We start from the raw sequence: 17,262 nt of genomic DNA, 5'->3' as shown, positions 1-17,262 counted from the left end.
TTCTCTGGGGGTCAAAAAAAAAAAATGCAACTTTTGTCCGTCGTTAGAGACATTAGCTCAACTTTCATTTGACCTGTACGGTCAATACACGCGGGCTTTCAGCCTCGGCAACTCTGCTGTTTGATTTGATTGCTTATGGAGAATAAAAATGCAGATGTGAGTTGCAGGTCAGTGATGGATGGTGATCTCTTGTCTAATTCACCTTCTGCCTTGGAACACATTACCTCCTGCTTGAATGTAGAAATGCATGCAGATGAGATGGAGAATTTTTCAGTGGACTTGCAGGAAGAGGTTCGGTTAATGGACTGTTTCTCCAACCACGACACTACCCTGCCACGTCCATGTCGCCGTCACAATTTCACACCCTCCACCGGCTTCTAATGAGACTGCTGAGGCCCCTGTTGACAGCACACCTTCCACATAAAGAGCAGGAAGAGAGGGGAGGACGGCGGCCGGATGAAGTCGTGGAGGAAAGAAGTGAGCAGAGGAGGTGCGCTGAGGCTTTGTGAGAAGAGCAGAAATTAACAGGACCCCAGGGACGGTCAGATCACAGCCACAGTCCCTGAAGAGCACTTACCAGAGGGCCCCCTCCAAGCTTGTTACAGCAAGGCCGAGGCCACTAGGGGACTCCTTGGGCTGCACTTCACAAATGCGGGGCTCGTTTCACCACGCAAGCCGGTTAAAAGTCAGGTTGGAGGGGAGAAGAGGAGCAACGCAATTATCTCCTGCGATGAAATACCCCCGGTAGGAGAGGAGAAGCTCAGTTTGTGTTTAAGATCAATTTGGGAATAAATCCGCGCAAATGACGTATTCTCTGAGAACATTACACTCAAAAGGCTAACTCCCGTACAGGGATTTTTAGGTGGGGGCCGAAATGTCATGCAGGTCACTGGGGATGAGGGAATTGGCCAATAGTATGAGTCCATCCCGATGACACTGACACCAACCATTGGCAATCACATAAATTCGGGAATGCACTTTTCCAAAGGACAGACGTAGCATCACGTCTAATTCGATAGCAGTGACGAGAAAAACTCGATACAGCAAATGAGATCACACTGAGAAAGGAGGTCTCACGTCCTCGCCTGTAGATTAGGAGGAAACTGAAGCGGATGCAAAGTCACGTCATTTGGTTTTGGACTCATTTATACACATTTCACAGTGACCGTGAAGACTGTGTGGCATAACGATGCCGGAGTCGTTCCTCCGTGGATGCGTCGGCAAGAACACAGCAAAAGGGGTAAGAAATAAAGGATTTATTAAAGTAATAAAACAGGCTAGAACAAAAAAAAATGGTGCTAATAGAAAAAGGCAAACAAATGGCGCTAGCATGGCGGCTAGGAATAACAAGCGGAACACAAAAACTAGGCACGGGGCCACGAAAAGGGAAAACAAAACATTTATTAGCATGAGAGCTAAGAATAAACAAAGGCGTAGCATGTAAGCTAGCGAGAATATTCATACAGTCGTCACTTGTTGCACGAAGGCAAATTAGGATCCCGGGCAGAACGACGGAAAGGGGCGAGCTTAAATAAGGCAGTAATCAAAATAGAAACAGGTGTGCGTCGAAAGCAAGGGGAAGGTGAAAATATGTAACCATGGTGACAGACTAAACAGGAACTAAGGAGTCAGACGGAGAGTGATACAAAAATGGAAACAAAACAACAATCTGTGAAGTGAAGTGAATTATATGTATATGGCGCTTTTCTCTAGTGACTCAAAGCGCTTTACATAGTGAAACCCAATATCTAAGTTACATCTAAACCAGTGTGGGTGGCACTGGGAGCAGGTGGGTAAAGTGCCTTGCCCAAGGACACAACGGCAGTGACTAGAATGGCGGAAGCGGGAATCGAACCTGCAACCCTCAAGTTGCTGGCACGGCCACTCTACCAACCGAGCTGTGAAGATCCGAGCAGTGGATCGCAACAGTGACCAGGGTGCAGCTGCCCTGACGTAGTACGAATACACACTTCAGGCCAACATTCTAAAGAGGTTCAAATAAATATAAATTGATGTACTTATTGTTAGGTAGACAGATTCCTATGAGCAGAGCCGGTGATTAAAAATGAGAGGAAAAAGAAGGTAAGGCGCTATTATTCTATTTTGCGTCCTCTTCTACTGATGTGTCTGTTGGAAGGATTGAGGATATGCTGAGAGAGCATGAGGAAACTCCGGCTATGGTGTCAATGGAAGAGCAGGGAAGCCCAGAAATGGCAATCATTTTATATTTCTTCTTTGTTCCCGATGTGATATTGATTTTTGAAATATGTAAAGTACGAACAAATATAACACACAAATGTATTTCAGTTTTTGGAGTTAAATTGTGGAACAAGCTCAGTGATGAGTTGAAGACATGTTGTTCTTTGTTCAGGTTTAAGAAAGCTTTGAAAGGTGAAATAATAGAAAATTATAAAATATAGCAATGACTACTTTTATTCTATTGATTTTTTTGAACGTTGATGTTCCAGGCAATCTAATTTTCCGTGACTGATAGACAAATATAAGCCTTGGCCTCAGCCTATTCCTTTTTTGGTCATTCTTTTTCTTTTTGTGTGTGTGTGATTGTTGATACAGTGGGGCAAAAAAGTATTTAGTCAGCCACCGATTGTGCAAGTTCTCCCACTTAAAATGATGACAGAGGTCTGTAATTTTCATCATCGGTACACTTCCACTGTGAGAGACAGAATGTGAAAAAAAATCCAGGAATTCACATTGTAGGAATTTTAAATAATTTATTTGTAAATTATGGTGGAAAATAAGTATTTGGTCAACCATTCAAAGCTCTCGAAGGAGGTTTTGGCTCAAAATCTCACGATACATGGCCCCATTCATTCTTTCCTTAACACGGATCAATCGTCCTGTCCCCTTAGCAGAAAAAGAGCTCCAAAGCATAATGTTTCCAGCCCCATGCTTCACAGTAGGTATGGTGTTCTTGGGATGCAACTCATTATTCTTCTTCCTCCAAGCACGACAAGTTGAGTTTATACCAAAATGGATACATGGATGATACAACAGAGGATTGGGAGAACGGATGAAACCAAAATACAACTTTTTGGTATAAACTCAACTTGTCGTGTTTGGAGGAAGAAGAATACTGAGTTGCATCCCAAGAACACCATACCTACTGTGAAGCATGGGGGTGGAAACATCATGCTTTGGGGCTGTTTTTCTCCTAAAGGGTTAGGACGATTGATCCGTGTTAAGGAAAGAATGAATGGGGCCATGTATCGTGAGATTTTGAGCCAAAACTTCCTTCCATCAGTGAGAGCTTTGAATGGTTGACCAAATACTTATTTTCCACCATAATTTACAAATAGATTCTTTAAAATTCCTATAATGTGAATTCCTTGATTATTTTTTTCACATTCTGTCTCTCACAGTTGAAGTGTACCTATGATGAAAATTACAGACCTCTGTCATCATTTTAAGTGGGAGAACTTGCACAATCGGTGGCTGACTAAATACTTTTTTACCCCACTGTATGTATAATCTGTGCTGTTAAATTGATCACACAAAATGGTTGATTATATCAGTGTTTTTCAACCACTGTCCCGCGGCACACTACTGTACCATGAGATATTGTCTGGTGTGCCGTGGGAAATTATGCAACTTCACCTAATTGGTGCAAGAAATATTTTTTTGCAAATCAATAATTAGAATAATGTGCCGTTGTCTAGTGTCTGTGCTGTGTAGAGCTTGGCAGGGTAACCATGTAATACTCCATGTCAGTAGGGGGCAGCAGGTTGTTCATTGCTTTGTAGAAGTCGGAACGCGTCAAGGATGGTTTGTCGGGATCCCAATATGCAGAGCACAGCGGGAGTCAGCGTGCAGGTCAAAAGGTATTTAACGCTTAAAACAAAAATCACCAAAAGGCAAGTACCGCTAGGAAAAGGCACTGAAGCTTAGGGATGGCTTTGCAAAACAAAAGTAAAACTGAACTGGCTACAAAGTGGAGTCAGCTCTCTTAGTTGCTTTGTTGGGTCTGCTCCTGTCTCTGGCCATGCTCCCTCCACCCCAGCGGACAATGGCGTGGAACACAGCAGAGGCCACCACAGTGTATATGTTTCTTTTAGTTTTTATTCATAGCTGTATGTAGAAGTGGCTGCTTGTATCCGCTGATTTAATGTCCTTTGTCTTCTGTGATGTTTGATGTTTCCCTCTTACACACATGTGAGAGGGATGTGTACTATGGCTATGAGTTCTTGTTGTTTTCCCTTGGCCTTAGTCTAGACCCCCTCTCCAGGGCCCAGGCTTAGACAGATTTTTTAAATTATATTTTAATCTTCAATTTTTTCTCCCATTCCCTCTACTTGTTTATTACCTGTATCTCACCTTTTTTGTAAGGGGCGCTGGAAGCCGGCAGACCCGTCAGCAATCCTGTTCTGTCTCCCTGTAATGTTTGTCTGATCTTGAATGGGATTGTGCTGACAATTTTAATTTTCCTGAAGGAACTCTCCTAAAGGAATAAATAAAGTACTATCTAATCTAAGATGATCTAATCTAATCGAATCTAATCTAAGTAAAAAAAAAACAGAATGCTGGACAACAGCAAAAACTTACAGTGTGTGGAGCGGAGACAGTGTCCACCATGACATGACAATCAACAATGTACTCACAAAGAAGGATAGCATACGCACAATTTAAATAGTCTTGATTGCGAAAACAAAGCAGGTATAGGCAATAGCACTCAAAGAAAGGCATGAATCTGCCACCAAAATAACAGCACAAGACGGGCGTAGCTCGGTTGGTAGAGTAGCCGTGCCAGCAACTTGAGGGTTGCAGGTTCGATTCCCGCTTGTGCCATCCTAGTTACTGCCGTTGTGTCCTTGGGCAAGACACTTTACCCACCTGCTCCAAGTGCCACCAACACTGGTTTAAATGTAACTTAGATATTGGGTGTCACTATGTAAAGCGCTTTGAGTCACTTGAGAAAAGCGCTATATAAATATAATTCACTTCACTTCACAAGACAGGAACTAATGCACTACGCACAGGAAACAACAAGTTCAAAATAAGATGCGACAACATGTTGGAGTTTTATTTTTTAACCTTTTCTGCAGGTGGTGTGTCTGTATTTTTTATATGAAAAAAATGTTCCTCGGCTCAAAAAAGGTTGAAAAACACTGGATTATATGACCAAAATAAACTCATTTCATCATTTTAGTTTGGAAAGTGCTCTTGGACCAGGGAGACAATACATGCAATGAAGTGATCAAAATGATAGTTTTACATGACTTTATCCACACTGTCTGTGCAGGGAAATGTCATCCAGTTCTGTAGATCAGTGGTCCCCAACCACCGGTACCGGTCCGTGACACATTTGCTACCGGGCCGCAGAGAAACATTAAATAATTTATAAACGAGTGCATTTTATCCAACTTAACTTTTGCGTGTCCCACAAGACACAACAATAAGCTCGTTTAAAGATCTACAATACAACTCCTCATAGTAGGTTGCCATTTGTTATATTTGTTATAACGTAGTGACATGATACAATGCACATTAATGAATATCCATCCATCCATCCATTTTCTACCGTTTATTCCCTTTGGGGTCGCAGGGGGTGCTGGTGCCTATCTCAGCTACAACGGGTGGAAGGCAGTTTACACCCTGGACAATTTGCCACCCCATCGCAGGGCCAACACAGATAGACAGACAACATTCACACTCACATTCACACACTAGGGCCAATTTAGTGTTGCCCTTCAACCTATCCCCAGGTGCATGTCTTTGGAAGTGGGAGGAAGCCGGAGTACCCACGCAGTCACGGGGAGAACATGCAAACTCCACACAGAAAGATCCCGAGCCCAGGATTGAAACCCAGACTACTCAGGACCTTCGTATTGTGAGGCAGACACACTAACCCCTGTGCCATAGTGAAGCCTATATAAAATATAAAGGTGCCAAATCGTAGCCAAAGGCTGATTTCCATTTGCTTCTCGTTGCAAAGAAATAAGCCCAGGGCTCCCACTAATTCAGCCTTATAGTGAGTTGTATTTTTCATGCACTTATTTTTGCACATATTTTTATCTGGCACGAGTGGAAAGCCGGTCCCTGAAAATAATGCCTACTTTAAACCGGTCCGTGGTGAGAAAAATTGATTGGTTGATTGATACTTTTATTAGTAGATTGCACAGTTCAGTACATGTTCCGTACAATTGACCACTAAATGGTAACACCCGAATAAGTTTTTCAACTTGTTTAAGTCGGGGTCCACGATAATCAATTCATGGTACAAATATATACTATCAGCATAATACAGTCATCACAGTATATACATTGAATTATTTACATTATTTACAATCTAGGGCGTGGGATGAGAAGCTTTGGTTGATATCAGTACTTCAGTCATCAACAGAGAAATGGACATTGAAACAGTGTAGGTCAGGGGTGCCCACACTTTTTCTGCAGGCGAGCTACTTTTCAATTGACCAACTCGAGGGGATCTACCTCATTTATATATATCATTTATATTTATTCATTTATGAAAGAGACATTTTTGTAAACAAGTTAAATGTGTTTAATGATAATACAAGCATGTGTAACACATATAGATGTCTTTCTTTCACAAAGACAAGAATATAAGTTGGTGTCTTACCTGATTCTGATGACTTGCATTGATTGGAATCAGACAGTAATGATGAAAACGCCCACATTTTCAAATGGAGGAGAAAAAAAGTTGTCCTTTCTGTACAATACCACATGAAAGTGGTCGGTTTTTGGCATCTAATTCATCCAGCTTCCATACACTTTACAAGAAAAACATTGGCGGCAAATTCCGTAGCTTGCTTGATTGACATTCACGGCACCCGAGGGTCTTGTGAGATGACGCTGGCTGCTGCCAGTTCATTATTATGAAAAAATGACAGAGAGGAAGGCGAGAAACACTTTTTATTTCAACAGACTTTCGCGCCGTGCCTTCCGTCAAAACTCTAAAGGCCGACTGCACATTTCCTATCTTCGCAATAAAAGCCTTGCTTCATGCTGCCTGCGCTAACAAAATAAGAGTCTCGGGAAGCTGGCGTGCACAAGTGATGTGCACGCCAGCTTTCTGAGGGATCACTTGTGCACGCCAGTTTTCCGAGACTCTGTATTTAGTTAGCGCAGGCAGCATGAAGCAGGGCTTTTATTGTGAAGATAGGAAATGTGCAGTCGGCCTTTAGAGTTTTGACGGAAGGTACGGCGCGAGAGTCTGTTGAAATAAAAAGTGTTTCTCGCCTTCCTCTCGGTCATATTTTCATAATAATGATCTTGCAGCAGCCAGCGTCATCTCACAAGACCCTCCGGTACCGTGAATGTCATTTAAGTGACGTCTTGGTGAAGATTGATGATCACTAATTTTTAGGTCTATTTTTTTTAAAAGCCTGGCTGGAGATCGACTGACACACCCCCCGCGGTCGACTGGTAGCTCGCGATCGACGTAATGGGCGCCCCTGATGTAGGTCTTACTTAGCAGGATAAGTACAGCCAGTAGAGAACATAGTGAGTTCACATAGCATAAGAGCAAGTAAATACATTAGAAATACATTTGATTATATACATTAGGTTATTTACAATCCGGGGAGATGGGATGGGAATGGAGGAGGGTATTAGTAAAGGGTTGAAGTCGCCTGGAGGTGTTGTTTTAGAGCGGTTTTGAAGGAATATAGAGATGCACTTACTTTTATACCTGTTGGGAGTGCATTCCACATTGATGTGGCATAGAAAGAGAAGGTTGGGGACCCCTGCTGTAGATGGCATCACACCAAGAGGGGGCGGCATATCGATCTGGCGATGGAAAGGTGGGGTTCCAAATACAGTTAGTTATCTCCTGATTACTCAAAAACTAATTGATAAAATGGAAAATGACTGCAAGATTCATTTTCAGGAGCAAAAAACCCAATGAGAATGTGTCAGTGAAATGTTGGTCATCTGGAAGCAATAGGTCCTTTTTAAACTACTACTTACTAATGTGAACAGATGTTCAAATGATGTGACTCACAATACACTGTCAAAGAGATAATGAACTTTTTATTTATTTTTTTTAACGTCGTGCGGTCGTAGCATTAATACAGAGCTGCATTGCATGAATATTCTAGTGGTTTTTAATATTTTGATTGGTTCTAGCGACAGAAAGGAAAACAATATACATAACTTGGGTTCTTCTTTACTCACTGCTGCATTTGGTATGAATTAGTGACACAATTTTCATCATGTGGTTAAATATTATTTCGAGATGCAAATAATGAGGGGGGCCGGGGGGGGGGCCGGGGGGCTCTCAAGAAGGTTTATTTGACTTGATCTGTCGCACTGTTTATTTTGCTTAGATGAAAACAGCAACAGATTCGAGCCCTGTGTTGCAGTGCTGACATGAAACAGATGGCTGCAGCAGCCGTGTAGAAAGGTGCTATCGCAGGCTGGCAGGGAAGATCTGCTATTTAAACAAGAGTGGCGGCGTGTTGGCGTAAGGTAGCGTGCTACCTTTTCACAGCATATACGTGCGCGAGTCAAAGTGTGTGATAAAACCGAGCATGTCTAATTTTCAAGGGCTGAGATTTAAACCTGAAAAATAATGATTATGTAGATCAGGGGTCACCAACCTTTTTGAAACCAAGAGCTACTTCTTGGGTACTGATTAATGCAAAGGGCTACCAGTTTGATACAAACTTAAAAAAAATTGCCAGAAATAGCCAATTAGCTCAATTTACCTTTAGTAAATATGTATATATATATATAAATGGGTATTTCTGTCTGTCATTCCGTCGTACATTTTTTTTCCTTTTACGGAAGGTTTTTTGTAGAGAATAAATGATGAAAAAAACACTTAATTGAATGGGTTAAAAGAGGAGAAAACAGGGGAAAAAATGAAAATAAAATTTTGAAACATAGTTTATCTTCAATTTTGAATCTTTAAAATTCAAAGTTCAACCGGAAAAAAGAAGAGAAAAACTAACTAATTCAAATCTTTTGGAAAAAATTTAAAAAAGAATTTAGGGAACATCATAAGTCATTTTTCCTGATTAAGATTAATTTTTGAATTTTGATGACATGTTTTAAATAGGTTAAAATCCAATCTGCACTTTGTTAGAATATATAACAAATTAGACCAAGCTATATTTCTAACAAAGACAAATCATTATTTCTTCTAGAATTCCAGAACAAAATTTTTTAAAAGAAATTCAAAAGACTTTGAAATAAGATTTAATTTGATTCTACAGATTTTCTAAATTTGCCAGAATATTTTTTTTGAATTTTAATCATAAATTTGAAGAAATATTTCACAAATATTCTTCGTTGAAAAAACAGAATCTAAAATGAAGAATTAAATTAAAATGTACTTGTTATTCTTTACAATTAAAAAAAAATACTTGAACATTGATTTAAATTGTCAGGAAAGAAGAGGAAGGAATTTAAAAGGTAAAAAGGTATATGTGTTTAAAAATTCTAAAATCGTTTTTAAGGCTGCATTTTTTCTCTAAAATTGTCTTTCTGAAAGTTATAAGAAGCAAAGTAAAAAAATTAATTAATTTATTTAAACAAGTGAAGACCAGCAGATGAGGAATAATCTCCCTTTTATTTAGTATTATTATTATTTATTTTATTTTTTTCTCCCTTTCTCTCTCCTTTTAGTCTCTTTCTATTTTTGGTCTTGTATGGGTGTATGTGTGAATGTGTGTGTCTTTGTCATCTTACTTGTTGTTTGTGCCATGTGTCCCTGGTTGGTTCGACCTGAGTGGGGTGGAAGGGCGGGTGGTTTTAGGGGTAAAGGTATGAAGAATTCACTGACTTTAAAATTGTACTGTTTCGACTTGCACCTTTTTTCTGTATATGTGAAAAAGTCAATAAAAAAAGTTGGATTAAACAAGTGAAGACCAAGTCTTTAAAATATTTTCTTGGATTTTCAAATTCTATTTGAGTTTTGTTTCTCTTAAAATTAAAAATGTCGAGCAAAGCGAGACCAGCTTGCTAGTAAATGAATACAATTTTAAAAATAAATAAATGATAAATGGGTTGTACTTGTATAGCGCTTTTCTACCTTCAAGGTACTCAAAGCGCTTTGACACTACTTCCACATTTACCCATTCACACACTGATGGAGGGAGCTGCCATGCAAGGCGCCAACCAGCACCCATCAGGAGCAAGGGTGAAGTGTCTTGCTCAGGACACAACGGACGTGACGAGGCTGGTACTAGGTGGGATTTGAACCAGGGACCCTCGGGTTGCGCACGGCCACTCTCCCACTGGCAGCTCACTGGTAAGTCCTGCTATTTGAGCTATTTTTAGAACAGGCCAGCGGTCTACTCATCTGGTACTTACGGGCTACCTGGTGCCCACGGGCCCCGCGTTGGTGACCCCTGGTGTAGAGGTTCTGTTTAGTATAATAAAGCCTATAAAGGCCTACTGAAACCCACTACTACTGACCACGCAGTCTGATAGTTTATATATCAATGATGAAATATTAACATTGCAACACATGCCAATACGGCATTTTTAGTTTACCAAATTGCAATTTTAAATTTCCCGCGAAGTGTCCTGTTGAAAACGTTGTGGAATGATGACGAGTATGATGACGCGTGCGCGTGACGTCACCGGTGCTAGCGGACATGTTCTCCCAGCACCGATCACGGCTTAAAGTAGTCAGTTTTTATCGCATAATTACACAGTATTCTGGACTTCTGTGTTGCTGAATCTTTTGCAATGTGTTCAATTAATAATGGAGACTACAAAGAAGAAAGTTGGAGGTGGAAAGCGGTGTATTGCAGCAACTGTAGCAACACAAACACAGCCGGTGTTTCTTTCTTTAAATTCCCTAAAGATGACGGTGAAGCTTTACTATGGAACAGAGCGGTCAAGCGAACATGGTTCTCTCCCACATGTCAACCGGCAGGTTTCGGTGAGAAAATTATGGTATTAAGTTGGCTCTTACCGTAGACATGAGCGGAGCTTGAGTCATTCCTCCTGCAGCTGTCAAAGAGGCAGCTGCGACTTTCTTGGCTCCTCCTTGGCTTCCCTCAGAGACACTGGCGGTCACCACACCCCTCCGACTTTCAGGTACGACCATATAATCTCACTAAAACACTAGTAACACAATAAGCAGATAAGGGATTTTCCAGAATTATCCTAGTAAATGTGTCTAATAACATCTGAGACGCTCCGACTGCCCTCGTCTTTTTTTTCTTCTTCTAGTCCTTCACTCTCACTATCCTCATCCAGGAATCTTTCATCCTCGCTCAAATTATTGGGGAAATTGTCGCTTTCTCGCTCCGAATCGCTCTAGCTGCTGGTGGCCATGATTTTTAAAAAATGTGAGTATGTGAGGAGCTCAACAACCCGTGACGTCACGTGCACATCGTCTGCTACTTCCGGTACACGCAAGGCTTTTTTATTAGCGACCAAAAGTTGCAAACTTTATCGTGGATGTTCTCTACTAAATCCTTTCAGCAAAAATATGGCAATATCGCGAAATGATCAAGTATGACACATAGAACGGACCTGCTATCCCCGTTTAAATAAGAACATCTCATTTCAGTAGGGATATAAGGGGTCTGGGTCTGTTATGGCAAAACAGTTTTTTTTTTTTACAATTTTAAGTTTTGGGTTTGGTAACTTTGGCTTCATATTTGCCAATAATGTGCAGAGTGAAATTAGTAGTGTTAAAAGTATCTGTATTATTTTATTTATTTTTATGCCTTGGTTTTGATGTATTTTATATAAGCGACCTTGAGTTTCCTGAAAGGCGCTAAGAAATGTAATTTATGGTTAGTATTATTATTACTATTACTTCGGACACAACAACAAAAAATGCCCTCATTCAAAGCAATTCAGAGAAAAAAAAATGTTTCTCTGAAATATTGAAAAAAAAAAAATTGAACAGAAACATTTTGTTTGCAGTAAGAAGAGAAGCGAACGTTTATTCTGTCCTGCCCCTTCACGTAGACATAATAGTCTGATTCTTGATACATAATTATCTTTGAATCATCACAATGATCTTAATCACTTTATACACACCAATATTCAGTATTTTACTGCAAATAATACAATATCATATGTTACATTCACACATACTCATCATTTCATCAAATGTAGTCGGTATTAATACATTACACACCTTTAAGATAGTTTGTTTTCTCCTCTTTGCTGTGCTGTATCTATCAAATACACATTTTTTGTGTTTTTTTCCCCCAATTTAATTATGTCTTTGCTTTGCTTGATTTCGTCATTCAATTACTTTCAAAAGCCGTATTACCACAAGGCTGCTTTAAATTCAATTTACCCCTTAAACTTTACTTTTTCATCTCTTTTTGAAGTTCCGATTTGGCACTATAATTGGTGCAAATGTAAACGATACCCATCTCCAGTCTTGATTCTTGGCATCTTATTGGTAATGTAGTGTCTCACTTGGCTGATTGAGTTTCAGTTTCACCTCAGTGATGATGTGAATGTGAATTGTTTGTCTATATTGTGTCCTGTGATTGACTGGCGACCAAGTCCAGGATGTACCAAAGTCAGGCTCCAGCTTCCTGTCACCCCGGGCAGGTGAAGCGGTAAAGAAAAGATGGGTGGCAACAGAGCCATCCATCACAGGTTGCCAAGGAAACAGAATGATGACTAACTGATTTGTTCTTTATAAGTAGTTGGTTTGGCTTCACGGTGGGAGAGGGGTTAGTGCGTCTGCCTCACAATACGAAGGTCCTGCAGTCCTGGGTTCAAATCCAGGTTCGGGATCTTTCTGTGTGGAGTTTGCATGTTCTCCCCGTGTATCCGTGGGTTCCCTCCGGGTACTCCGGCTTCCTCCCACTTCCAAAGACATGCACCTGGGGATAGGTTGATTGGCAACACTAAATTGGCCCTAGTGTGTGAATGTGAGTGTGAATGTTGTCTGTCTATCTGTGTTGGCCCTGTGATGAGGTGGCGACTTGTCCAGGGTGTACCCCGCCTTCCGCCCGATTGTAGCTGAGATAGGCGCCAGCGCCCCCCGCGACCCCAAAAGGGAAAAAGCGGTAGGAAATGGATGGATGGATGGAAGTAGTTGGTTTTGCGGGATTTGATGAGTGGTCACAGCTGTCGTATGAGCAGGATATACTTAGTTCCAAATAGGGCTGGGCGATACGGCTGAAAACTGTATTTTTTTTTTAATATTTGTCAATAACAATAGTTGTTAATATTTTTATACCCTATCGCAGTGGTTCTCAACCTTTTTTAAGTGATGTACCCCCTGTGAACATTTTTCTAATTCAAGTACCCTCTAATCAGAGCAAAGCATTTTTGGTTGAAAAAAAGAGATAAAGAAGTGAAATACAGCACTATGTCATCAGTTTTTCATTTATTAAATTGTATAACAGTGCAAAATATTGCTCATTTGTAGTGGTCTTTCTTAAACTATTTGGAAAAAAAGTTAAAAATAACAAAAAACTTGTTGAAAAATAAACAAGTGATTCAATTATAAATAAATATTTCTACACATAGAAGTAATCATCAACTTAAAGTGCCCTCTTTGGGGATTGTAATAGAGATCCATCTGGATTCATGAACTTAATTCTAAACATTTCTTCACAAAAAAATTAATCTTTAACATCAATATTTATGGAAGATGTCCACAAAAAAATCTAGCTGTCAACACTGAATGTTGCATTGTTGAATTTCTTTTCACAGTTTATGAACTTACATTCATATTTTGTTTAAGTATTATCCAATAAATATATGCATAAAGGATTTTTTAATTGTTTCTATTTTTAGAATATGTAAAAAAAATCTCACGTACCCCTTGGCATACCTTCAAGAACCCCCAGGGGTATGCGTACCCCCATTTGAGAACCACTGACCTATCGGACCAGGAGAAAAATATATTGAATGTTAACATCCATCCATTTCTACCGCTTATTCCCTATGGGGTCGCTGGTGCCGATCTCATCTACAATCGGGTGGAAGGCGGCGTACACCCTGGACAAGTCGTCACCTCATCATGTAACTTTCCTCTGATAATAATCTCCTCAGTTGTCAAGGCAGAAAGGATAGGAAATGTCAACACAACCGTAGAAAACACTCAAACAATCAATGTTAACTAAAGTCTAAAATCACACTTAACAATAATATCTTAAAACTAAGGTGGTATATCTCGGTTGGAAGAGCGGCTGTGCCAGCAACTTGAGGGTTGCAGGTTCGATCCCCGCTTCTGCCTTCCTAGTCAATGCCGTTGTGTCCTTACCATGAATTGATTAACGTGGACCCCGACTTAAACAAGTAGAAAAACTTATTCGGGTGTTACCAATTAGTGGTCAATTGTACGGAATATGTACTGTACTATCTACTAATAAAAGTATCAATCAATCAACCAATCAAAGACACTTCACCCACCTGCTCCCAGTTCCACCCACACTGGTTTAATTGTAACTTAGATATTGGGTTTCACTATGTAAAGCGCTTTGAGTCACTTGAGGAAAAAGGGCTATATAAATATAATTCACTTCACAATTAAGTAATCATGTGCAACAAGAGTGAAAATAGTGAAAATGTAAACAGAGAAACCTGGGAAGAACAATTATTTGCAGGTTTACTGTTAGGGAATTACGTGTTCTGTGTAACATTTAATTTGGTCTGTTAGTTATTATTTAAGTATGGAAATGACTTGAGGTTTTTCAGTAGCTTTTATATAAATAATGGGGGATCAAAATAATATCTTAAAGTAGCACATTTATTATATTTTGTTATTTACTTTATTTATACAGTCCAGCACTTTTGTTCCTACCTGTTGTTTCTGTACATCCGAATAGGGAGCGGACAAAGGTTGAAAAAGAAAAAATGAGCGCAGCTGTTTGAAAGACTCAAAAAAAGTACGATACTGCGGGGATGACTTTTTCTGTTTTATCCACAATTTATTCGCTCTCTGCAACACTCATGTTTACGTTTTCTCCTCAGTCCATGCAGAGAATCAACAGCGAGACGGCAAGATGGCGCAACCAAACTTGATAGTTGACACTAATACGCAATTGGCTGTTTGGTGTGACCCTCCCACTGCTCACTTCCTGTTTTGCTAGGTTACCAGACTGCGAGGGCCTTTGTTAATGCAACCAACCATGCTTCATTATTTCATTCGTGTCCATCCCATTGTATTGATTGATTGATACTTTTATTAGCAGATTGCACAGTTCAGTACATATTCTGTACAATTGACCACTAAAGGGTAACACCCGAATACGTTTTTCAACTTGTTTAAGTCCACGTAAATCAATTCATGGTACAAATATATGTAACAGTCAGTGTTCTGCGTTGTGTCTTTTTTTCGTGATGAACCACAGGATTCGAGTTGAGGAGGATTTATTCACCAGCTTTTTCATAGGGACAAAAAGAAAAGGGCGTCACATACAGCCACAGTATCTCTCTCCACAGCTGCAGGAGTCAGTGCTCACCGAAACTCTAACTTATGCTTACAAAAGGAAACAACAACAATAATGATAATAAAAATAATGAAAAGGCAAACAAAGCACAAAATAGTCCAAAAACAAATTAATTGAAATAAAAAAACAGTATATAAAGTATATACATCAGCAGACAGCAAAAATATACATTAAGAAAAAAAAAGGTCCTTATTATGTGTAGCAAATCACCTCTTTTTTTCCCCACTCACATCAACTCATTTTATATATTTTTTTACTTACAATAAACAATGCCAAAACTTATTAACAGACATACCTTTTTCATAGGGACAAAAAGAAAAGGGCGTCACATACAGTCCACAGTATCTCTCTCCACTACAGAATAAAGAAAAGGGAAAAAAACACACACACATTAATGGCACAGCAGCACACAAGATGTCCACACAGACGCAGCAGAGTACCCCCAACCCGTGCACAAACTCACGAGGCCAGGAAACCCCGCAGCAACTGCTGCTAGCATTAAGCTAATCCACACATCATTTAGCAAATAAGTCCGTTTTTTACAACACTTTAATAAAACGAAAATTCGGGAATTCAACCCGGATGCTTAACAGCATGCCACAAAACAGTGTTCACTTTGAAAATACTTTAAAAGTGACAGGCAAAAAGTTTATAAAAAAATAAAAAGGAGAGAGACATAAGCATGACTTACCAGCTGCAGGAGTCAGTGCTCACTGAAGCTGGTCACACAGGTGCAACGCCAAATCACCCCCCAGGGAAACAAAAAGGTATGTAATAGAAAACAATAGGGCGGAACCTATTTACAATGACAGACACTTTTGGGGAAGTTCACAACAGAAAATGATGTGAAATAAAATTATGTGAAATAAATTACCAAAAATTAAAAATAAAATTAAATTAAATTTAGCTCGGCTACATATATACTATCAGCATAATACAGTCATCATACAGGTTAATCATCATAGTATATACATTGAATTAATTACATTATTTACAATCCGGGGGGTGGGATGAGGAGCTTTGGTTGATATCAGTACTTCAGTCATCAACAATTGCATCAACAGAGAAATGTGGACATTGAAACAGTGTAGGTCTTACTTGGTAAGATATGTACAGCCAGCAGAGAACATAGTGAGTTCAGATAGCATAAGAACAAGAATATACATTAGAAATACATTTGATTACTTACATTAGGTTATATATAAACCGGGTGAGATGGGATGTGAATGGAGGAGGGTATTAGTAAAGGGTTGAAGTTGTATATTGTAGGGTTGTACGGTATACCGGTACTGGTATAGTACCGCAGTATGAATGAATCAATCATATTCGGTACTATACTGCTTCTAAAAAGTACCGGTTTCCCCCCCAGACTCCCTTTTTTAACGGGCATGACGGCGCGTCGTCATCGCTTCATGACATTTCTGGTTTTACAAGCAGGGGAGCATGTTCGGCAGCACACCATCATGGAGTACTTAGAAGCAGACACAGAATGTAGACCGAAAAGAGAGATTTTTGACGTAAAAAACTAACGATAAAGGTGAAGTTCCATCCATCCATCCATCTTCTTCCGCTTATCCGAGGTCGGGTCGCGGGGGCAGCAGCCTAAGCAGGGAAGCCCAGACTTCCCTTTCCCCAGCCACTTCGTCTAGCTCTTCCCGGGGGATCCCGAGGCGTTCCCAGGCCACCCGGGGAGACATAATCTTCCCAACGTGTCCTGGGTCTTCCCCGTGGCCTCCTACCGGTTGGACGTGCCCTAAACACCTCCCTAGGGAGGCGTTCGGGTGGCATCCTTACCAGATGCCCGAACCACCTCATCTGGCTCCTCTCGATGTGGAGGAGCAGCGGCTTTACTTTGAGCTCCTCCCGGATGGCAGAGCTTCTCACCCTA

At 40.2% G+C, this 17,262-nt stretch overlaps 1 long non-coding RNA gene across 1 annotated transcript; it reads right to left on the bottom strand.

The window, feature by feature from the left end:
• Positions 1-15,277: 15,277 nt before the first annotated feature.
• LOC133561451 (uncharacterized) lies at positions 15,278-17,054 on the bottom strand. Its single transcript, XR_009808701.1, has 2 exons — positions 15,670-17,054; positions 15,278-15,403 (listed from the first exon to the last, which is right to left on the bottom strand). It is a non-coding gene; the product is annotated as an uncharacterized LOC133561451 (long non-coding RNA).
• Positions 17,055-17,262: the final 208 nt, after the last annotated feature.

The sequence above is a fragment of the Nerophis ophidion genome, linkage group LG11 (genome assembly GCF_033978795.1).
Source record: "Nerophis ophidion isolate RoL-2023_Sa linkage group LG11, RoL_Noph_v1.0, whole genome shotgun sequence".
In the NCBI taxonomy this organism is placed as follows: Eukaryota; Metazoa; Chordata; class Actinopteri; order Syngnathiformes; family Syngnathidae; genus Nerophis; species Nerophis ophidion.
Note: the sequence above shows the minus strand (reverse complement) of the source record. Positions and strands in the feature narration are given on the sequence as shown.